We start from the raw sequence: 24,028 nt of genomic DNA on the forward strand, positions 1-24,028 counted from the left end.
GCCATCTTCTGAGTTTCGCATATCTTATTTAAAAGCCTAATAACCATGTCTCACTTATATGAAAGTTGGCACATACACAACAAACTCCCAAGATACAGCTTGGATTAATGTGAAGTGCTTATGATAAAAGAGCAATTGTACATTTTTTTTTTTAAAGAAAAACTAATGCCAATAAATATGGCTTAGATACGTCTGTTGATTTTAGCATCTTTTGTATACTGTTTATGTTCCTTACTCTTCCCTTATTTTGCTAAGTGCACTGTGTGTAGTTTTTAGACTATCATTTATCTTTCAGCACCTTTTTGTTTCTTTTCTGAAATCAATGGTTTAAAAGAATGTGACTTTAAAAAAAAAGATTTTTGTGCTCCTAGATGGAATTCTGTGTAAATAATTTATCTTCTTGCAGCGGTTTTCTGTTCTTTCTTCAACATCCTTCCATCTATTTCTTTCCTATTGGAGCCCATAATGATATTCTCTTTTGCAGATAAGAGTTATTCTGCTTCAAGCTCTCTGTTAGAACAGTTGTGCCTTTATGGTGAGAATATTAATGCAGAGTTCTTGTGACAATGGCCACTATTCAACAAGAAAGAGCCCAAAATTTATTTGGGGGAGGAGGGAAGCCATAGGCTGTAGGCAATAGAGCTGTATCTTATTAAAGTCTATCTGTGCCTTTCTTTAAATTATTCAAAGGTTTATTTGTGTGTCTCTCTTTTTTATTTATTTTTTTTTTTATTCAGTGGAACCCCATGTTACTGTTATAGTGTCTACAATCATCAGATGTGTATGTGTTTTCTCAGCAGCTAGATTTGAAAAAAATGCACTCTTCCCTTTCCAATTTTTATCTAGCAGCATCCTTACAGCCAAGGAAGATGTGGCTTTCAAAAATCTCAGATTTTGTCAGGTTTTCCTGTTCAGGTCATCACTGATATTTTTCAGAAACCTTTGCTCACATGTCAGGAACAGTGTCCATAATGAACAAAGCAGCCTACGCTTAACTGAAACAAAGAAAAGAAAGATATCATGATAAGTCAACCTAGACCAAACCAAGAAAAGTGCCACTCATTTGGGTTGTACCCAAATTACAAATCTTTGTAAATTATGCCTTGAAACTAAACAATGGTAGTGGGTTTTTAATACCTGCAAAGCTGTATTTTAAGTGATGGACAACAGAGTGGTTAGTTGTAGTAAGCATGACTCTCCGGCACTGAGAATAGAAATTTCAGTACTCGAACTGAAAAATTACTCATGAAGATATTGGCTCATTTTGTGTCACATATTCATAGACGGAGAGGCCTGTTGTGTATCATTGTCTCCCAGAGCACCTGTTTAGACATGAGTAGACAGTATCAAAATGGAATGGAGGAACTTAAATTACAGAATTTTTGTTTTGTAGTCTCAGACATGTCTGTTGTGTTTGCTGGCATGTTTTATCATTACTTGCCATCATAATCACTGTAGCTATAATACCCTTCAGAGATCAGGAGCTGCTCTGAAATTGGATTTATTTATTCATTTTAACTTTTATAAACTGACTTATTTCTAACACCATGACATATATCTTTTATCTCTGTAAATCTAATAATGTGCTAAGGCTACGCTCTTGGATGGTATAAATCAAGACGGGTTCGCTTAGGACCAAGTCAGCACACAAGCTGAGAATCTGGTCTACAAATTTTCATAAAAGTACTGAGCAGTGGGCCATGGCCTTGATTTGCAATCATCTCTTAGAAATGGAAGAAGTTCCCATAGTTACCTTGTTCCAAATGCTTGTCATTTAAATAGCAATTGCTGTGTTGCTCTGCTTAATATTTTAGTTTCTCTCTTTGCAGTATTTCTCAGATACTGCAAACTTTCTTCTGAGCCTTTCTGGCTCACTTTCAGCAATGAAAGTCAGCCTACTGTTGCTAAATGTCAGCAATACAACTACCCACGCTAGGACTCAACACCTCCCCTCCCTCTGTCTGTCTCCTTTTTCCATGTGGCAAATGACAAGTTTCCAGGAAAAGCACAGCAGGTGCTTGCGCTCTTGTGTGTCTCGGTGAGCTTCCAGGACCTCCTAATATTGAATGGAGGTGATATTTCCCTAGAATACCCTCTTCACCCAATTTCCAGTAGAAACTAAGCCAAGGGATTGACATCATCTGACAAAACATTATTCCTGTCAGGCTTTTAACCTTATTGTTCGACATAACTAAGGCAAAACCTTGCCCTGGAGTCAGTGAGTGTTTTCCTCTAAAGTGCCTGAGCTCTCTGTGAGGTTTCATTCCCAAATGAGTTGTATGCTTTAGCATATGTATTTAATATGGAATAGTACATCCTTATTCTTAGCGGGAAAGAATGTCCTCAACCTTTATCTTAAACTCTATCCCCACATCTTTTTTAATGTCCTTCTGCTTTTCTTCCCTCTGCTTTCTGCTTGTGTTCAGTCTTTTGAACAGCTTCCAGCTAAAAGCAGAATTGTCAAATGTGAAGTGAACGTCTGCTTTGCCAGAACGAAGCACATCTAGGCTGCGGCTGCAGTGGAGGAAACCACCTCGTTGTTGTGGCTGTGTGTTCAGTAGTGGCTGGTTGTTAGGCTATCACCTCTGCAAGAGGCAGCACCCGTCACGGTGCTTGGAGGAGCACGGCAGGGCAGCATCCTCGGGAGTTCCCGCACGCTTCCGCAGTGGCTCGGGACCAGCTTTCCCCTCCTACAGAGGAGGAACGTCATTATACAGAGGGAAAAATGGTGAAGCTCCCTGTTGTCACACTGCCCCACTTTGTAGCATAGCTACAGGAAGGACTAACCCGAGACAGCTTTAAATGAAAATGCTTGGGATTCAGTACCATAGTAACTGCAGGACCACTGAGCAAAGCATGGACTGGAAAGCCTGTTTGGGATTTGAATGAGACGGGCAGCTAGACTGCTGCTTTTCATGACGCTTTTTAATAGATTTCAACAGTATCTGAATTTGATAGTAAAAGCTAACATGGATGGAGCTGAGCCCTAGCTTTGACTGCAGTATTGTCCTTCCATCTACAGCTTGATTTTTAAGAAGCAGCTGTTTTGCAACCTCTGCAAGTGATTGAAATAAGAGCTTAACATCCTTAATGTATCAGGTTACCCTATTACTTTCTGTAATGTAGCAGTTGGAGGTGTAAGGTAATGAAGGATCTGATTACCAAATGTACTAGAAAAATTTAAAGTTGACCTGGACTTTCAGGTGAGCAAAGATAGAACTATAAAGTAGTTCCATTCGCTTTGTCTCTGCTGTGCTTACATTCATAACACTTTATGTTGGTTATCCCAACAGCATAAATTTGTACTGCAGGAAGTCTGCAGGAATACTGGTTGGAAATCTCCTCCTAATTTGATAATTTTTCTTCTTATTGAGATTTATTGCACTGAGCAGATATTTTGTCTAGTCATGTAATCTAGAAATTTTCTGTCATGGGGAGTTCTCAAGATCATTATTTTAGAGGTCTCATCCTGTGATAGAACAGTGCTGTTTGATTAAACAGTTAATGGAGTGATTCCTTTCATGAAACAAAGAAATGCCTTGATCAGGTATTCAGACTTCAAATTTCATCCCTATTACCATGCATGTGAGTATAAGGCATGCCATTTCTTCAAGCAAGGTTACAGTATTCATCATAGCTTGAGTTTATAAAAGGATTTCCATTGAGTTGATCAGATACTTGTCTGACTTTACTGACAGATTGAGTCAAGTATCTTTTCACTTGCAGACTGATTGGAGTGTAAGATTAATTTAGTGTCTTCCAAATCACTTAGCTACAAATCCTTTTATTTTACCCTTTGTTTGCCCTGAAAAAACCTTGCTGTCTTTTTAATATGATGCATAATAGAACAGTTAACCTATATTACTTCCTGACAATATTACTAAAAAGCCTATATTAAATGTGATCAAGAGATATATAGAAGAAAATATACTTTATTGATAGTAATCAAGATTAGAGAAAAACCACTGTTCTGTAATCCTATTTGTGTTTTCACAGTTGTATTATTATTTAAGGGAGCTGGCCTTTTTTGGCTTTGGATAAGAAAGGGGAGCATCTGCCAAAGGGTGTATACAAGTGAGCCCTAAAGTTATTCAAATAGTATAGCTAATATAAAATAGGTGCGAGAGTCCTACCATGCATTTTCTTTGAGGCTATATCTGATATACTCGAAATAGTAAGTTTCTGTTCAATCTGCTACAGACAGAATCACGGCACTAGATTTAGAAGGCTGGGTCTTTAACACAAGCAGGAGGCGTCTTGTCGTGTGTGAGTTGTTAACATTGGGAATGGAAATAACTTCCAATAAAGATTGTACCTTCTAACTGGTGATGTGTTGAACGCCAATATTTGGAATAAGTAAATGTCTGTATTTTTCCACTGGCTTGAATACCTGAAATGTTTAAGATGAAGTTCATTCATTTCAAGAGCTTCAGTTACCTGAACTGATACAAGATTCTTTATACCTATTTTTCCTGTAGCACCAGTAAATATTATCTTCATTATTCATTATGAATGAGATTTTCTGGTTTTGAGTAGTTTGTTCCAGTACCTGAAATTATTGTTTATGCAAGACGAGGAATAAGGACATTTTGTTTGGATTTTTTTAATAGTTTTTTGCATGCTATAATTCTCTAATCTGCTTCTATTGTTTCAGTTCTTTAATTGTTTCTGCTAACACTTATATCCTGTACAACCTCTATGAGGAATGTAGCTATTTTAAGAATATACATAAAAGCTGGCAATTACATTGTCTTATCAAGTTTTTGCAGCCTATTAAGTTGTTCAGTGGTACTGGAAATGATTAGACTCAATACTGTAGGAATGAGAGTCTAAAACGGGAACCTGGGCTTTTAAAGCTGTGATATATTGGAACATTCTACCTGTTGAATACATTTAGAAAACACTGGCAAAGATAAATACATTCAGGGTAGAATTCAAAATGTGCACAGGTTTTATTAAAAGCAACCGTGCGTTAAACACTCCTAGTTGTGGAAGGTGAATGGAAGACTGGGTAGACCTCCCATTTAGTTTGGAAGGCTACTAAGTAATGCTTCTCTGCCTTGTTAAAGAAGAGACGAGTTAACATCTTCAGGATGAGTTAATATACTATGGCCTCCAGCCACAGTAAAGGAAAGTGCAGTCCTTGGCTGACAGGCAGCAAGTGTGGTCCTGATTTCCTTCCTGGACAATGGACCAGCAAGATCCTGTGCCAGGAAAGGGAGTGGCTGCACTTCTGTCTCACGGCAGAAGCAGACTTAATTTTAGCAGTCTAGTTTCTCCCTCATTCCTCATCTTTTAGCTGATCTAGAGTGGACTTAGTCCAACTGTTTACCACTAAAGGATTTTGTGCGGCCATGCTAACCTGTAGGGAGTAAGTGGAAAATTAGAGAAATTAAAATTTTTTACAAAGCTATCAAACTTAAAAAAGAAGTTCTTTGAATCAAAAATCCCAAGCCGAGTCCTGGAGGGTTTGCCATGAAAAGAAAATGATTTGGCTTGCAGAAGAGACTCTGACATCAAAATAAGCAGACCTACAGAACCTGTGAAAATATGAAGCAAAGAGAACTATTATGCGTATTATTAGAACAAAAGGTGCTGCATTATCCCTAGTCTTGGCAGTAGTGGGAGCAAGGACAGCTAGTAGGACTGTAGGGACAGATACATAACCATCAGTTGGCCTTTCAGTTTTATCAGTGCCTGAACGGCTTGGAGCTTTTCATCTGCACAGCTCCTGAGTTTTATACCTCCTTTTTCTTTTTTCTCTCTCTCCTTTTAAAAATCAGATGCGTCATTTCTGCCAGATGAATTCTGCTGAACAATGCTGGGATTCTGTACAAAAAGGAAAACATTTCTTCAGGGAGGTAGAATTGTAAGTGTGCAGGATGCTAAGGAGCTCAGGTTAATATGCTGATCCTGACCCACTTAAGTCTTTTGCCTGCAGAGGAAAAACTTGTGTAATGTTCTGATGGCAAAATAAACTACTCAAGAACTTAGAGACATATGTTGGACAGCTGCTGCGAGTCAGCCCAGCATGAGGGTGGAGCAGTCTGTGTATACTCTCTGAGTAGCTATTATGTTGCTAGAGTCCAAAAACTATAAAAAACTTGGATGTTGGTTTTAGCTGGATATTTCCTTTGCCTAAATTAGTCTTCCCAGATGCTACAGAATAATTTGGTGAAGATAAATAATGTACAGAAAGAAGAGATGCTTCTAAAAGACCTTTGCAGCAAATTACTTTCAAATGTGTGTGTATAAATATATATATATACACACACACACACATATATGAACTTAACCAAACATTTGCAGGCTCTTTCAGAGTTAAGTATTTTTGAGTTTTCTTGGAGAAACCTTCATTATGATTAATTATTGTCAGAGCCTTGATCTGGAGAGATAAATAGATATACAGTTGTATATTTGTACAACATCTGATTTTGCATAGTTTATAAGAACTTATTTCTGAACATCCCTGTTTGAACTTACAAAAACTCAGTCTCACTCTTCCTTTTTAAATAGTCACCAGCTGTGTTATTTTCTTTCATTCATTCAGCTAATTTTTTCCATATTTAAATAGCTTGAGAGCTATGTTAAGGCTTCATTCTGTTCAAAACTCAAAATTCTGATTTCTGCAGTGTCTGGCATTTCTGACTAGTGCTTTAGTGACTAGCTCTGATCTTTTTACTAAAGAGTTTACATGACAGTTTCAATTTTAGATGGAAAATAAAAATAAGCAAACAGCCTTTTCCCACTGACATGGCTGTTTACAACACAATGTGGTTGTCTTCCTCATGTTCATGACGTAGTCACGCACTTTTCCTTTGTGGGACATTAAATTTTACTTAGAATATACTTTAAAGAGAAATAGTTCTCAGGGATTTTCGCTACACTGGATACTATGTTTTTACAAATGGAATATGATGACTCTAAACAACTGGTTTTCCTATCCAAGCTGGTTGAGAAAATGCAGGTAGACATATCTGTTTTGAATTCTCTTCCTCAAATTTCACTTTCTGGTTGCCATCTAGGAACCAGAAAGAAATATGAGGCTTGTAAAGTGTGGGAAAGCAGCCGCCTTTGACAGGCAAAAGGTCCAGTCCAGGTCATTTTCTTTGACTCCAATAAGATTTGACTAAGGCACAAAGAGGCTAGTATGCAACATGGAAAAATCTATCTTTGTTCTGAATGTAGTTTAAACTACTGACCCAAGGCATTTGCTACAAGGTATTATGGAGCAGTCCTGAGGATTTCATGGTCAATGTTGGTACTCCTGTCTCTCCCAGATGTCTGTTAAATCAGGATAGATTCTTTACTCAGTTTAGAGAAAATGAAGTGCTAACACAGAGCGCAGGAAGAGAAGATTTATTTAAAGCACTTGTCCCTCTTTGGAAGACAAAGCAGTAGATTTAAGTTAAAACTGCCAATATGGATCATGCTGAAGATAAGCAACATCGAAACCAGCACTGTCAGCCTTTTGCAGACTTGTCCTTGGGCTTGTCTGAAGAGGTGGGAGAGTGGACAAATGATTCTAAGATCCTTGCCTTGTTTCAGTTTTTCAATTCTATAGATTTCTCCATGAAAGGAACTTACAGATAACCTCAGCCTCAGATTATTTGTCAGAAGGTTATGGTCGTTTTTGTGGAATGCACCTCTGGAGGGGGTCACTTACAATGCTGATACCTCTTTCATCTGTTCAGACCCTTTGTCAACCTTCAGCTCTCTGTGCCGAGGTTCATGCTGAATTGAAGGGCACTCCTTTCACCTTGCTGGAGGGAGCAGGTGACAGGGACTGAGAGGGGATGCCTGGCCTAAGCTGGGTAAGTTGCATGTATTTCTGTTTGTGTATACAGGATCTGTAAACATCTACTTATCTAAAAGGATTTGAAGGAGACAAGTAGTCTTACACAGAAGCAAAGAAAGGTCTATGTTATGGATTTAATCCTTCAAATTAAGTTTTGATGTGGGAGAAACCCATGGAAGAACTCAAAATGGCTAAAATGACAATATGAGGTTGAAACCTTTTCAACTATCTCATTTCCATTTGCATACTTACTAGCTGCCTGTCTCTGCTAACCTCCACTTTTCCTAGCTCCTTCCTACCTTTTAGCCTGTAGTACCTCCTCTTTTCTTCCACCTGCCAGTTGCTCAGCTCTTGCCCTTCCCCACTCTATCCCCTGTGATTTAGTTCTTTTTGCCTTCGGCATTCCCTTTTTCTTTCCTGCAGAAGCCCACTGGGAATAGCTATTCATGGCAGCTTGGCCACAGTGATTTGGGAAGGCCTTTTTATAGGTCAATATGAGTCCATCAACATCCCTGCAAAACCTTTTTCAAGTCACTCTGATGAAGCATGGCTCATGACCTATTGGTATGTAAGCTATGCTACCAGATGCAGTACAGATCCCACAGGATGATGGTTTATCATTAGCCATTGCTGTGGTTCCTGATGTTGCCTTGAAAGAATAAATTATGCTGTCAGTTACTAACTGCTTGTCATACTGTTAGAAAGGATGCTACCCCAGACACAGTTTAGGTTCCTTACCGTCTTTTAAACCTGGATGATTGAGACAGCCTGGCTGCCTCTTTGTTCTGTCTAGGTGTTGGCCATGACTGTTCTCCTCAATCTGTATAATGTGTGAAGGCAGTATGATATATGTTAAAAAATAATAGAAGCTTAAATTTCAGTACATAAAACCCTTGTGAGATGATCTCCTAAGAAGAAGGAGGGAGTAAAGACAGAACAAGAGGAGGATGCATAGCAATATGATGACGAAACAGTATTATAAGCAAGTTAAGAAACTTGTTTCCTATTCTCAATTCTTATGCCTTTGGCTATTGAAATTGTCCAAAGAAAAGACATATATAACATAGCCAATTGATTCTATTATATGAAGTGATGCTGTCAGCCAAGTTGATCTGATTGATCACAGGTCTTACAATACAAGCAATGACATTTGTTTTAACTAATAGAAGGCAGAAACAAGAGTGTCTGTATCACATCTGTGCATTTTATGATTTCATTTAAAGTTTTTATATGTCACTGCTCTTTTTATGATGTGCTTTTACTAGTAAGAGAGGGATTAAAGGCCTCTGCCTTTTGACTATCATCAGGGTTGATTGGCCCCTGAATCACACGGAATAGACAATTCTTAGTACTGTATGCATTTTAATACCTCAACATTTTATTCCAAATTCTTCCTAACTGGATTATTATTTTCTGATGAGAAGTGTTATCTGCATAAGCACTCTAGTGACTTGCTCTGGATCACAGTGATTGCTGGCAACACAAGACTTGTTCTAACACATCAAAGCTAATATGAGACTTGGCTTAGTAATAGCAGGAAAGAAGTTCTAAATATTGAAAGTACCAAGCTCTTGCCTATCTAGGAGACAGCGTAACAGCTTGCTTTATTCATAACACCAAAGGAAATTCTCTGGATCTTAAATTGGATATTCATTTAGGTTGTATGGAGGTAGCTAAATTGGGCAAGCTGAAAAAAAAATGCACCCAGTTGTTTGTCCCTAAATGCATTTTCTTCTGGAAACTCTTCCTGAATTATTTTATATTTGGACTTCTGTCCCAATACAAGATGAAACATTTGTATGTGGGATTTTTTCTCCCCACCATAGAAAAGGGTATCCATTTTCCAGGCACCTCTGATAAAAACTATAATTTAATCTGCAGTTTTGATAGCACCAGAAGGAAAGATTGGAACAAATACGGTCATACTATCTCCATTTCCTTGCTGTGATCTATCAGTTCATCATGTCAAGGTCAAAGCTAAAAATTTTAAACTCTCTATTTTACAAAATGGAAAATGTCAGAAAATGTCAGGATTAGGAACAGTGTTGACAGAATCAATGCTACAAAGCATCATTTATGAGAGCAGCAGAACATATAAATGCTGTGAAGTTCTTAGCTTTTAAGAGAGGAACATGTTCCTCCCCAGCAGAGCAATATGCATTAATACCCTTACTAGGCAAGGTTTTATGGCAGCTTAGTTTGCTACCGACATATAAATCCCTCTGATTTAGATTTGTTTTGACTTCTCCCTTTCTCCAGTACATTCCTCCTTTCCTGTGTTAGTAGTTAGAGATCAATTTAAGCAACCTTCTGCCCTTTGAACTTGCTTTCTCTCAGAACTCAAGACAGTCTAAAAGGCTTTTCCCCAGAATGCAGTGGTACTGTAAATGATAGCCACCCTTTGCCCATGTGTCCTTTTGCCTTGCCGTGCTGCTGCAACGAAAAGAAAAAAGTTATATATTTTGTGGATGGTGTTTTGCCGTGTCTTATTGCGTGCTTTCAGCTCCTTAATTGAATTAACAAAGTTTTCTGTGTATTTCTTTGAAAAGCAATGAACTGAGTTCGGTACGAGTCTACAGTAAACAAAAAAGCAAATAGTAGAGTGACTGTTCCTTTCATTCCATTAAGTACTTAAGCACATACTTAATTTTATTTGGAATTACAGTGAGACCTTAGCAAATTTTTAAATATCTTTCTCAATCAGTTAAATAAGTTAATAAATTGAAAACAAAGACGACACAGGCAGCCCAGAATTTTAAACAGCAGACTTCATCCCTTGCCAGTCCCTCTACCACAAAACCTGCAAAACAAACACATAGTAAAGCAGATGTCTGAATTCTGAACAAAATATTTTTAAACATAACTGTCTGGCTGAAAACTAGGAAGGTGGCATTGATCCCAGGAGAATGTTTTTTGTAGTGAGTTTTTTTCCCTTTAAAATTTCATCCTGATTTAATCATAATTGATTTGCTGAAACTCAACTATACATTCAGCTTCCTCACAGCCATAATGTATGACTTTGTCTCCCAATAATTAATGAGTTAAGCATTTCTTAGGTTCTGTTTTTCCAAGCTGAGGCTTTTGTTTAGAAAAAGTACCTTCAGAAGGTACACTGGCAAGTAACACTGTTGTGACAGCTGAGTTAAAAACTCTGTTGTCAAAAGCCTCTCTCATAGACTTAGATATTGATCTAATTTAAATTTCCACTTAGTGATTACTAAGTGGTCAAACTTGAATCTTACTTTTATGTTCTGAATAACATGAATTCATAACTTCACATCTTTGTGTTGGATGCCTGTACTGCTTCACACATATATTAGCTAACCTAGCCCATATATTTCTCAAATCTGGTGTAGCACTGTGGTATAGCTGTGGGAAGCTCGAGTAGTTATAGACTCAAGATGTAATTTAAGATATAATGTCAGGTATGGCAGTAGTCATGTGGGCTTTGTGAGAAGTACATTATGGGAGCTGTGTGCTGCATGCCCAGCTTGGGAATTACCCTTTAGTCTGAATGGAATTTGGGCCATAGCCATTAATACAATACAGGGAAATAAGGATAAAAGGAGAGGCTGCTTTTGCTGACATGAAAGTATCTCCATCCATATTTCCTTTTTTTATATGAGCTGCTGCTTCTGCTGCCAAGCTCATAACTTCAAAGTCCTTTCTCTCCTTGTAAGCCATAATTCTGTGTCTTGGTCTCCATTTCCTATCTGCCTAGCTGCTCCTTTGCTACTGTTGTTTATTTTGTTCTTACATCTGCCTATATCTTTTTGTTTTGCCCCAAGCAGATTTTTATTCTGAGTGAGTTTGTAATCTCTCTTTGTAGCTTTATGGCTGTCCTGTTTTTTATGGATTTATTAAGATTTTTTTTTGTAAGACTGTTTTGCTTCACAAGATACCTAGTTCATTCCCTAAAAGATTCTTCTGCACATATGAAAGATCTTCCAATTCCATGTTAGTATTTTAATTCTTGTTTGTTCAGCTTCTTATTTTATTTAATTTCCTTACATTCCCACTTCAATTTACTTCTATCTCTTTAAGAATTCATTCAGAAGGTGGGTTTGTACAAGATATCACACCTTTAATCCATGGACTCCTGCTTAGGTATTTTCCTATTCCTACTGAAGACACTAATCTTCCTTTACAATAAAACAACTTAATAAGCTGCAGAAAATTGATAAGGCAATTTAATTGCTAGTGCTTATGTATTTTCTTAGTATAGCTAAAATCCCACCAAAGGTGGTATACAAGGGGTACCAGAAGCTCTCAACTAAAGAACTAAAATAATGGGAGCAGATTAGCAAATACAGAGTAAAAAAAAAATGACAAGACATCTTTACAAAGTTTCTTTTATTTATTCAACTTTTATAAATATCACAGAAAGTGATAACTTGGTTTATAAATTGAAGGAATAAAGTGAATGTGCCAGCATGAAAAAATATAAACAATTATATTGTCAGTCATTGTTTGAATTATTCATTTGAAATATCTTTTAAGAGTTTTTCATTGCATCTGTAAGGCAAAGAAACATATTTATAAGAGTAAAATGTAGTAAATAATTATTGAGCTATGCATCAAAGAACTCTTTTGATTATTTTAGAATAAATATTCCAAACTGCCACTTCTGATTTTATTGTCAAGTGTTGGAATATTTGATGTTTTCTATAAGGTTTCAAACCTGAGGCAAACAAATTTATAAAAAAGACCAACTTTTATCTTTCAAAGGAAGTGTATAGCTGTTGTGACTGACTCAGAAAAATATAAACATAATTAACAAGTTGACAAATAACAAGGTAACCAAAAATGCATTTTAATTAATGGGAACCAATTCCAAAATTTGAAAAAATTGTGTTTGTAACTTCACATCCTCTACTACTTGCTAGATAGGACATTATTTTCAGCCCACACTGATTTATATACAACTTTGTATTACCAGATATTTAGGATGTTTATGAAAAACTGTCCACTACAAATACACAGGTCATACTCTTTCTCCTTAAAAGTACATACTCATTCACCAAAGTAATTCTCAAGGTCTGTATGGGGAAAAAAAAATGCAGCTTCTGTTGAGGGCCATGGAAAGTTAGCTTTCACTAGTCGAACTTGGATAAAAGTTAATTAAGGCTAGCTCCATAATCAGCCAGTCAAATTACATATCAACAAAACTACTTTTTTTAATAAAAAATCCCCCAAACTACTAGGGAAGCACTTGGAAAACAGAAGTAGTAAACCAGAAAAACATATAATGAAATATACAGAGTGCATAGTGGAAAAATAAAATACATAAATTATTGTAATATTAAAAGCTCCATAGTTTTTTAAAAATTTAATACTCATCTAATAATGGCACTGTAAGAGAAATGTGAAATAGAAATATCCAGTCCATTCTAAATTTTCAGAAATAGGAAAAGTTTCAAAAACAAGTTGGGGGGTGAATTTGAGGCCTTTTTGGAGAAAGGAGTGAGACAAGCATTAAACATTCAGTGGGAAGTACAGGTAAGAAAAAATAATAGCTATTTCAAGTTGTCTCTCGGTGCAAAATTAAGTCTTATAATGAAATATTCAGAGCACATTCAATAGCTGTAACTCAGATCAGACATAGTCCCAGGTCTCTCGATCCCTTTGCTGTTAACAATTAACAGGGTCAGGATCAAGAGACCCAATTAATAAAGAATAACTCTCAAAAAGAAAAAAGATTTTTGCTATTGACTTCAGTGGGATGAACATTTACTAACTAGTTCAATATATACCAATGCAGGCAATATAAAATATTTTAAAACCATCAAATATTGTGTAAGTATTAAAATGGATAAAACAGAAAATGATCATCACTGATTCCCAGGTTTTGACTTGTATCTTTCATCCTTTCAGTTCAAAGTCATGATTATTTGCACATCTGTTATTAAAAGAGAACTCGGTGTTCTTTTTTAAATGTAGTGAAGTTGGTGAATTGAATTTTTTCACTTTCAATTATACAGGTTGGGATATAAAAATGCTTCAAAGTATGCTGTTAATCTGTTACAGTCAAAATAATGGGTAATTGGAACTGAATGTCTTTTTTTATCTGGCTACATCTAGCTATCAAACAAATCTTTCTATTAATTGTTAAATCATAATGACTTCAAAAGACATTTCTCAAGTCAGTGTTGGAACTCCGATAACCTAATCTCCATGGGGCACTGTGACTGCATTGAACTGCCTTGTCTTTAGTCTTGTCAGCTCTGTACCTACTTTTATTCCCTTAAGTCAACGAAAGACTTTATATTTTTTGAGAAAGTAACCTTTTCAAAAGTAGTTTTACAGGTAAGGTTTTAGAAGACACAGTTGTTTTGTAATAATAATGATTTTTCACTATTCATTCCTTAGTTTTAGGAGTTGTTTCCTGGTAATGCTCAAGTAGCGTAAAAATGAGTGAGTGTGTGATGCAACCTCATTTCTAAACTTTCTCTCACTTTTGTGGGAGACAGACTAAGGCAAAATCCTGAATAATTTGGTCAGGCAAAACACCATCTGAGCAAAGAGGGAGTTTGGTTTGGGAGTTTGATCAAGCCAAGCTTGATCTGTCGTGTTAAATGCTGAAAGTGATTGCACACGCAGAGGAGCATGCAGACATGCGTGGAAACCTGTCGCATCTCATCCAAAACTGGAACCATCTATTTTAGCTTAAGTGACAGACTCCACCTTCGCATATTACACTTCTGAGAGCCTCTGAAAAAAATGTGGAGTGTCATTGGTGAGCGCTGCGTCTCTGGGTAAACCGGCTTCCTGTGGCTGTGCAGTGGGTGCGGGAGGCCACGGAAAGGAGGTAGGATTTTGCTCTTTCTGAAGCAAGGCAACTGGAGGAAGAGTGAGGAGCAGCACGGCAGCAAGACGCAGATCTCCATTCAGTAGCTGGGCTGGCTGCACTCAAGCGCACAACCAGTGCTGCCGCTTTCAGTTGTTCTGAGGAATCGCATTTTAAAGAGAGTGAGAACACGGGCCGTCACGACACCGACAGAAACGTGTGTGGAGAAGCCTGCGAGCAGTTTCTTGGATCCAGCCGATCAGCCCCTAGGCTGGCTCTCATCAGCTTAGTTCAGTTTGAAGGATCATAACATAGCATCATACTGAGCAAACAGTAGACTGATAGCTCTCACATTATGTATCAGTAGCAAGCATTACTTTCCCATTATTTGCTGATATTAATTAAATTTGTTAAGACTTTATGGTAGAAGTACAGGCATTTAGCGGCAAAAGTGAGAAAGACAGTTCGTATGGCTTCAGCTTGCTATGGCTTATAGCTCCAGAACAAAGGAGAGGAAGGCAGTGGTATTTTACAGTAGGTGACACAGGGAGAGTAGACACGTGTGAGAAGATACATAGGCACGGTAAGGCACTGTGGGAAAGATCTAATGACAGTATGTTAAAGAGATCATATTTAGATACAATTCAATATATTTGATAATGAGAACAAATACTTCATGAGCCTGCTATGATGCAGTATTCTCCAAGATTTGCCTCCTACGTTGCCATACAAATATAGACAGGCTATGTTTGTTTCATGGGAGACTTTAATCAAATTTTCCAAGACCATTTGCCTTAAAATTTAGCTAGGGTTGCCTGAGTTCATTTGGCTAAAGCCCTTTTAAGACATGTATTATAAAGTGTGTTGATTTTTTTTCTTGAGATATTATTTAAAAAGTAAAAGTGACTGTGTTTTCATACAGTATATTGGAAAACAAGGGGATTCTGTCATTTGGAGAATATCAGTCTCTTGTCTACATGAAGTGCATTAGAGATCATAGCAAAGTGAACACTTAAAAGATCATCAGCTTGACGCTGTCAAGAAAATTATTTTAAATTTTTGCTTGAACTTGTCCCTGCAAGGGTCTCTTTCTGCCTGTGCCTCTCTTTTTATTTATGAAACCTACAGCTGTGGTGCTGCGCTTGTGTTGGAAACCATAAAAGCACAACAACAAAGAAAAAAAGCAAATCAAAAACATTGAAAGAAAGTACAAAATAGCTGCTATTCTGTTCCCTGGGCTCTCTGCTTAAGAGCTCTATTCACTTAAAACATTTTCCAGCTTCTGAAACACTTGATTAAAGTCAATTGGGGAAAAAGATAAGCTCTTAAAAGTGCTAATTTGTGACTCAGAAAACTTGAATAAGTCTAAATATGAAATTCTCTCTTGCTCTGTATTCATGATTATGGGGCTTGTTTGGAGAACATTTTAACATTTCTTTGCACACTCTCTGTTCCTACCTCTGCTTTGTGTTGTGTATTTTTTAAGGCATTCATTAGTACAGTGTTGCAGTTCAGCTCTAAGCTCCCCCAACCTCCTTTCAATCTCTTGAGGTTTTAGAAAATCTCCTTCAGATCAGAAGCCAGGTGTTTCTTTTCCTTTGTCTTTCTCTGGTCATACAAGCCCATATGGAGTCCTTGCTTGACCTCATGTACTAGACTAACAGTTGAGCTGATATTCTTGTTTAATTAATGTCCTCTCATTCTTAGGCTGTGGTCATACGGATGAAATCTAGGAATAGAATCAGAACAAGTTGCACTGTGACGGATGTGTGCAAACAAGCAAGCTCTGCGTTGAGAAGGTAAGAAAAGAGGAGGCCAAGCACTAGGAGGTAACTATTTGAAGCTGTGACAGATCTAACTGCATCTCCCAGAAGCATGTTTACTACCATTGGAGCAGAGCGAAATTATTTTTAGGGAATATACCTATAGTTTGTCTTTCAGTGTCTTAACCACTTCATGTGTCAAACCTAATATATTTTTCATACTGAAGGCATCCTCTCTTCTTTCCTGCTTTGAAGGTTATTAAACGTCTTCTAATCTAGTAATTCCTAACTCTTCTCTCTTCTCTCTTTTTGCAAGAACAAAATTATCACTGCATATCTTACAGATAACCCTATGCCTTGTCTCTCACACCTCCCTGCTCCAGTCAACCCCTTTTTCTTGTGGTGTATTTTTGAGAATCCTGATATTAACAGCAGTTATGCATTTGCCTTAAGAAGAGAATTCACTCCTTCAACTGACAGTTTCTAGTCTGCCCTTGGGCTGCTAATACAGTCATGTTGTAAAATACATAGATGCTTACATACAGCCTACAAGGTGAACGGCAGCAGGCTTTTGAGCACTTGAAAGCCTTTTCAAAATCTTGAAAATGAATATTTAGTTATTGGGGCCTTAGACCCTATCTTCCATCCATAAGCATATCATGCATGCATCATATAAAATTAAGAGCTGTTTCTGAAATTATTCCTATGTTGTGCTGGTCTTGAAAAGGGTTATGTTTTTTCCCCTCATGCAATTGTAATCTCAAGTGTCAAATCTGTTGCTTCAGTGTTGGTGATGGTTTCAGAAGTGCCGTAAGACTTTTGACATTTAAATCCTTGGCAAAGCGTTGGTGTGCCACTAATGCAGATGTGTTGACACTTCAGACTACCAACTGCATGGATTAAAACTCTTTCCGGAGTCCCTGGATTTCCTAAAAAACTGATGCACACAATACAATGTACAGTTGTACATTGCCAGGTTAAAGTAAGTAGCTGCTGGACTTTTAGTATTTTATATCTATCTTTATATATAGATACATAAAATAAATAAAAATCATGTATGAAATGACATATGAATTCACTCATGAACAAAAGAGCTTAGCTGTATAAAGCACAGGCATCTTCCAGAGATGCTTAAAGGAACTGAAATAGCTGATAAAAGCTATTAATAAATGAATCCTTCACTCCAGTGCCAGATAACAAATACTTACGTGATACAGGCACAAATAAAATACGTAACTTTGGATGATATTAAATTTATATTCATAGCAAACTAATTCCAAAGGTTATATGTTTATGATAGGATTTCTATTTGGTTTTAATAGTGCATATTTAGATTCCTATTTGGCAATATTTTCATTGATAAAATACAGGACACAGGAAAGAATCAAGTACTTGAGGGTGTTATTGGACAAAGGTGGATGCTGAATGACATCGCTTTTAGTAAAAGACACTAATGGGGCAGTATGGAGTGTAAAAAAGAAGTATTGAGGAGCAGTCAGTGTTTCAGAGGATTAGGTCTCTCTGGTAATCTGATTAACAGGTTGAAAGCCTTTTCAGAAATATGCAGTTTCTTTAGGCTGAGAAATCAGGGTAGCTAACTTGCCTCATTTCTATTCCCATGATTGTACTACACTGTTCACAGGACTGACCTTTATAGAAAATCAGCCCATTAATTGTGTTATGATAGCTAGAAGAGGAGAGTAATTACATAACACCTTCAAATATAATGAGGAAAGCAAGTATCTCAAAATATAAAATGAAATAAAAAAAGGTATATGACCTCTGTCCCCTAAGAGGTAGCACAGAATCAGGAAACAAAAGCACAGACTAATGGGCTACCACAGCTTAAAGAACACCAAGAAACTGCTCTGGAAGAACAGAAAGGAACAGAAGGACTTCCGTAAGTGAGAATACAGGTCGAAAAGCATAACAGCAACAAAAAAATAGATTAATAATCAGAACAACAGTAATAAGTTACGTATATGAAACAATCAGAAATGTTATGTAGTGTAGTTGTAGCCAAATACTTGCATTTAAACTCCATTGAACATACTCTCATATTGCGCATTGGTTTCTCTTGTCTCAGTAAAGACTCTGAGCATATTGATATGATCATTAATAAAGTGGTGATGCAAAATATGTTACAGATCAAAAAGCCCAATTTGGCAAAGGACCAAGAATGCTCAGGTAGAAATTCGTCCCTTCTAACCTCACAGGTTAGGAGCCTAATCATCCTCCACTCACTATATAATCAATGAAGAGACAGACATCTCCAGAATGCAACATTCAGGCCTCTTTAGAAAGTGATTTGTCTTATCATAGATCTGAATCAACCTCTAAATTTTTCTACTTCTCTTAACTTACTGTATATGGAGTGTAAGGTCACTAAGCTATTAACTTTGGGCTTCAAGCTCTGTGCAAATATAAGGCCTAGGAAGTTACAAAGCCTGACAAATTATAGCACAGGCAAATGTGATTTAGTTCAAATATGTAATTTGTAGATTGCAAGGCTGTGTAAGATCACCTCATTAATTCTAGTGATGGACTAAATTCTGAATACCTTGCATTGTGTAATTGTTTCATGGCAAAAGTAGTTGTCCTGTAAATGCCCAGATTTATTCTTCCTTTATGAAGAAATTCCACCTAAATGCATATGCTGCAATTTTGTGGTCTGGTTAAGGGCATTTCTGCAGTGAAAGTGGCTTATTTAGGTAAACATTGTGGATTTGCAGGTTCCTCTGCCAAATGGTACCTCTCAAAGTGTTGATGGATGAGAGGCCTGACAGAGGTTACAACTGAAAGGAGCACCACTGAGATGCAGCTTCTGATGATGCGAAAGATATTCTGGCAGTCCCACAAAAATCACTATTCCGAGGCAGATTTCCCTCCTTTTGCAAAGTATAGAGTCGCAACTCCTCTCTGGCCCACCCACCCATCTCTTCTTCTCGTGGGTAAAGACAGGTATGAATGGGGAACTGAGCTCAGTGGGAGAATCTGTATGAATGTTAATGATTCAAATTAGTTGGGAAAGTTATTAAAATTTACTAATATCTTTTGTTTGTTTATTTAAAGATGAATTGAACTTCAAATGACTTGGAAAAAGTAGTACTCAGTTAATACAAGCAGGAAATACACCACAGGTTTTCCTATTTTTACCTGTCACTTAAATGTGTGTTGGCCAGTAACACCCTAAGCAACATGAACCTCTGTCATTAGTACTGTCTTTGCTTTCAGCCCCAGGAAAATATTGTGTATATGTGCAAAACACGATGTTTTAGTATATATTTACAATTCTTATGCTGGCATCTTAGGGGAATTTTTAAGTAATCAAGATCCAGTCAAATGTTTGATGTTGGATGAGGCACTCAACATGCAAATATGCCTGAGCCTGTCCTATCTGGAGTTTCCTAAAATCTGACAGTTTCCTTTTCCCATATGATGTATTGCAATAATAAACTTAAACCCAAGTAGAATAGTGAAGTACAAAACCTCTCTATTGTCTCTATCCAGTGTGATACAATACTTCTACTACAAAAAATGCTAGGCAAATGTGGTTTCCTATTCCTTCTCTTCCAGTTTTTTGGACAACTGTTGTATGTCAGCTGTGTTTGAGAGCTGTAAGTATAATATCTACTACCTCTAGTGAATAAAGAGTATGTGGAAAAAGATGAATGTAATAATGGTAAGGGGATAACAATGTAGTAGCAAAGTAAATTAATTTTTGTCATTCAGACCTAACAGGAAGAATTTTGAGAAGGCACCTTTCTTTTCATATTAAAAGAAAAATTAAAAAAATAGGTGCTTTTAGAAACTGAGATAGCAAAGTGAATGAACTTAGGAAGAACAACTGAGAATGTAAGTATCACTGATCCTTGTCCCAGATGTACTTTTAAATTCAGGCAAAATTCATGAGACTTAAACACTTCTATTTTATAAGTTCCCCCTTTATTTTGATAGTCAGATATAATGGATTGTGTCATCTGAATGGTGCAATTCTGTGTCTCATGAAAGAGGAGCTAGCCTTGAAAGCAAGTCCAGAGGGTGTCCAACAGGCCAGAAGGAGTGAGGCCATGTTCATACACTTGAATGAATATGCACCCTCTGACACATGTGCAATGACTAAGGAAGGCAAGTAGTAATAGGCCATGGTTACAGGAAAATAAATTTTCCCCAACCTACCTATGTTTAATCTGAGGAAAATGTGTGTCTCTTGCTTTATGTGAAACAAGTTTTTATACTGGAGACTACTATGCCACAAGGATGGTCTTTGGCTGATCTTGCTGGTTTTTTCCTATTTAGACCAGCTGAAAGATTGAATGCACTTCCTCAGTATTCAGACATAACAATCCTAGTAATTAGCTGTCCCAGAGCTAGATTATTCGTAAGCTATAAAAAAAGTCTCTAATTTCCATCAACAAATACAGTTTCCAGTCATTATAGTCTGCAAGAATAGCGTAAATTTATTTGAGATTTTCCTCTCCTAAGCATTGGTAGGAAGAGTTATTCCTGTATGAATTTAGAAGGATGATTAGAAAGAGACTTTTTCAAGATGGCTTTAAAATGAAGCAGCCAGACATAAGAATGTAAATCATGTTCTATGGGAAGAAAAAAAAAATAGATCAGGCTAAGAATGCAAATCATATTCAAGGGGAAAATTCGGATCAATATTAGAATCTGCCTTGTGTGACTGCAGTAGCATAAAATTATCTGCTGAGCTGCCTGTAAAAATGACAGTAGAGAGAAGAAAAAGATTTCAAGCAAAAGATGGCCTGCTGATAATTTGGCACAATTAAGCTAAATTCTAACCCAAATTGGGGGTAAAATATTATATGAAAACAGATGCAGAATACTTGTGAAAAATGTCAGGTACATTCTGATTTCATTGTTACAGGAGAGATGGAATATGAGATGTTTGAGAGGTGGGGAAAATTACTTGACTGGTATTGAAATCCTAGGCAATGGAAGCCTGATTCTCCAATGTTCAGTTAGGAAACAAGTCAGTGACCTCATTTTTCCAATATAGTGTCTCTCTTCGAAGGAGAGATCCCAAATTGAGATTATATATATATATATATATATATATATATATATATATATATATATATTCTGGGGAAAATGGATGTAGGAAAGGTTTTCATTACGATTCACAACATGACCTGGAATTGTTAAGAATTTTGTGGGAAGAACACTTAGAATAATAGGTATTAAACCAAACCAACCAACCAAATAATCATACAAACAAAACCCTAGCTACGTCAGCTTTAGTTTTCTGAACTGAAACAGAGTTGACTGATTTCAGCATTCACAGATGACTTCTCAGCCTCCAGTTTCTGCAGATCCTAGACAGTTTCCCAGATTTCAGAGGATATTTTTTTCTGTGGATGGATGATCCTACAAGTCTGAGAGCCTTAGCTCCCATTTCCTTGATGATCTTGATGATACCTTTTTTGAACTCGTTGTCAGATGCCAGATCCTGAGAATCCCAGTGCAAGATTTCAGGTTCAAATTCCTTGCTTTAGAGCTGGGCTCTGACCTCCTCCAGCTACCTGCACAACATGATCTCTCTGGACAGGTAAGTCTCCCTCATTCTGGAGTAAAATATGTGATGGTACATCCTGAAGTTGTAAATTTGCTGAAATTAAGATAGTGCTGTGAAACACTTGCCAAATAAGTATTTTCTGACCTTGTTGTGAGTTTTTTTTGAAAATTTGTGAACAAATATAACAATAGGAGCTGCTAAGTTTAGGCAGTTTTGAAGGTTGTACAGTTTCAAATAGGAGACAAGATTTTCAACATATTTGTCCAATGAAATTGGACATTAGAAATGCTGTTTAAAATTATGTATGTGAATAGAGTGGAATAAATAATTTGTTTAGTAATCTAGATGAAAAAAGAAGCTTGTTCTTCTTATTAAATATCCATCGAGATGTCCTTGATTTTAGCATTTTAACATTATGACAGCGTATTAATGGAAAAAGGTAATCGTGACCTGTTCTGTGCAAGCATTCAGTGGTTGCTAGACAATTTTCTTCACTTATGACTAGTGAAAAATCATGGTCATATGACACTATTACACTGGATTAATAAATGGGCAGATCCTGCTTGTACAAATTAAGATGCGTGTCTGAATTAAGAGATATGATTTCCAATTTCTCTTTCATAGAAAATATTCAGATTCCATTGCTTAATAAATCATATGACAAAACTAAGTAGCGGGAGCTTTGATGGTTTGAAAATTGTGTAAAGAGCAGGATGGTTAAAGTATTTTGTTGAGCAAAAGGGTGTGTTTTGCAATTATTTTCATGCACTATATGTGATGTATGAAGCAGTGAGCCACAGTACAAGGAAAGGGGAGTTAAGAATGTCTAGCTCCTCTGCAATTCCACACTGCTGCTGAATGATCACTAAGGCTGGGCCTATGGATTTGCTGGAGCAATTATTTAAAACTTCAACTACAGGCTTAGAATTAAAAATATATCTTTTAAAAGCTGAATTGGCTTCATAGCACGTTGCTGCTCTTTTTCCTTGTTTACTTGGAGACTGATGCATTTGGAAATTTCTGACTATGGCACGTGCAGGGCATGGTGGGAGAGTGGTAGGGAACACAGTCCCCTGTCTTTCCTTTCCTTGCCAGACCTTTGCTTTTAGAAGACAGGGAGATGCAAATGAGCGTAACTGGGAAAGTGACTTATTCACAGAGAGCTGCATATAACGATAGACTCAGGAAACATGATGCATGTGAGAGATGTGGTCATCTAAGACTAGTCTTCCCACCTATCCTTAGAGAATCATAAAGACTGCCTCAAACAAACCTTGTTTAATTTCTCTATATTGAAAATAAAGACCGAAATGGACGTTTGGATAAATGAATCTAGGGAGATCTGATAGGAGATTTTGTTTAAATTCTTTTGATTGCAGCAGAAATCAAATTTATTTTGCTGGAGGGTGACTTACCAAGCAAAGCACATTAAATCACTCTGCTTCCAAGGGAGAGTGAAGCAGCAGATATGTATCCATGCTGGAGAGGTAAGATGTCTGTTACATGCTCATTACACATATTTATGTCTCAGTTGCAAACTGAAAAGTATTCATGAATTTTATATATTTTAAAAGTGTTTCCAGGTATGCCTTTAGCTCTTCAGTTAAGTCTGAGCTTGTGCAAACTGCAAATTCCCTCTATGCCTGCTATACTGTTTAATTTTTCACCTGTCAAGAAGTTGTGGGAGTTTCACTGCAAGACAGTAGTATAGAGATGGCAAGGTGCAACCAAGCATATTGAAGGATATGTATCCTGTGCTAATGGCACAAACAGTGACTGTCAGGTCTTTACAGCACAAATCCTGGAAAGTCTCTGATCTGGTTTTGTGTAAATTGAGAACATCTTTGTAGGTTCACATTTTATTTAAATGTTGTAGGATTTATTGGCTTGTCTTGTGTTGTCTTGTTCCGTGGCTGTTAGTCTCCAGCAGACCTTTAACAAGAAAGCTGCCACATGATCTGCATTTTCACGTTGAGGAAAGTTTTACTTTAGATTAGCACTGCTGATACAGAAAGGATGGGAACCATCTTATTTGGGTCAAATTTGCCTTAGGTCTCTTGCCTTGGACAGGTCTGTTGTTTGGACACAAGTCCATGCTCAGACACACATGGGCAGCAGAAACACAAACAAGCATTTACATG

General features: G+C 37.0%; 1 long non-coding RNA gene across 1 annotated transcript; it reads left to right on the forward strand.

Moving 5' to 3' along the window:
• The first annotated feature begins 19,158 nt into the window (after positions 1-19,158).
• Positions 19,159-23,374, forward strand: LOC142414022 (uncharacterized). Its single transcript, XR_012776961.1, has 4 exons — positions 19,159-19,309; positions 19,925-19,965; positions 21,812-21,920; positions 23,270-23,374. It is a non-coding gene; the product is annotated as an uncharacterized LOC142414022 (long non-coding RNA).
• Positions 23,375-24,028: the final 654 nt, after the last annotated feature.

The sequence above is a fragment of the Mycteria americana genome, chromosome 8 (assembly GCF_035582795.1).
Source record: "Mycteria americana isolate JAX WOST 10 ecotype Jacksonville Zoo and Gardens chromosome 8, USCA_MyAme_1.0, whole genome shotgun sequence".
NCBI lineage: Eukaryota > Metazoa > Chordata > Aves > Ciconiiformes > Ciconiidae > Mycteria > Mycteria americana.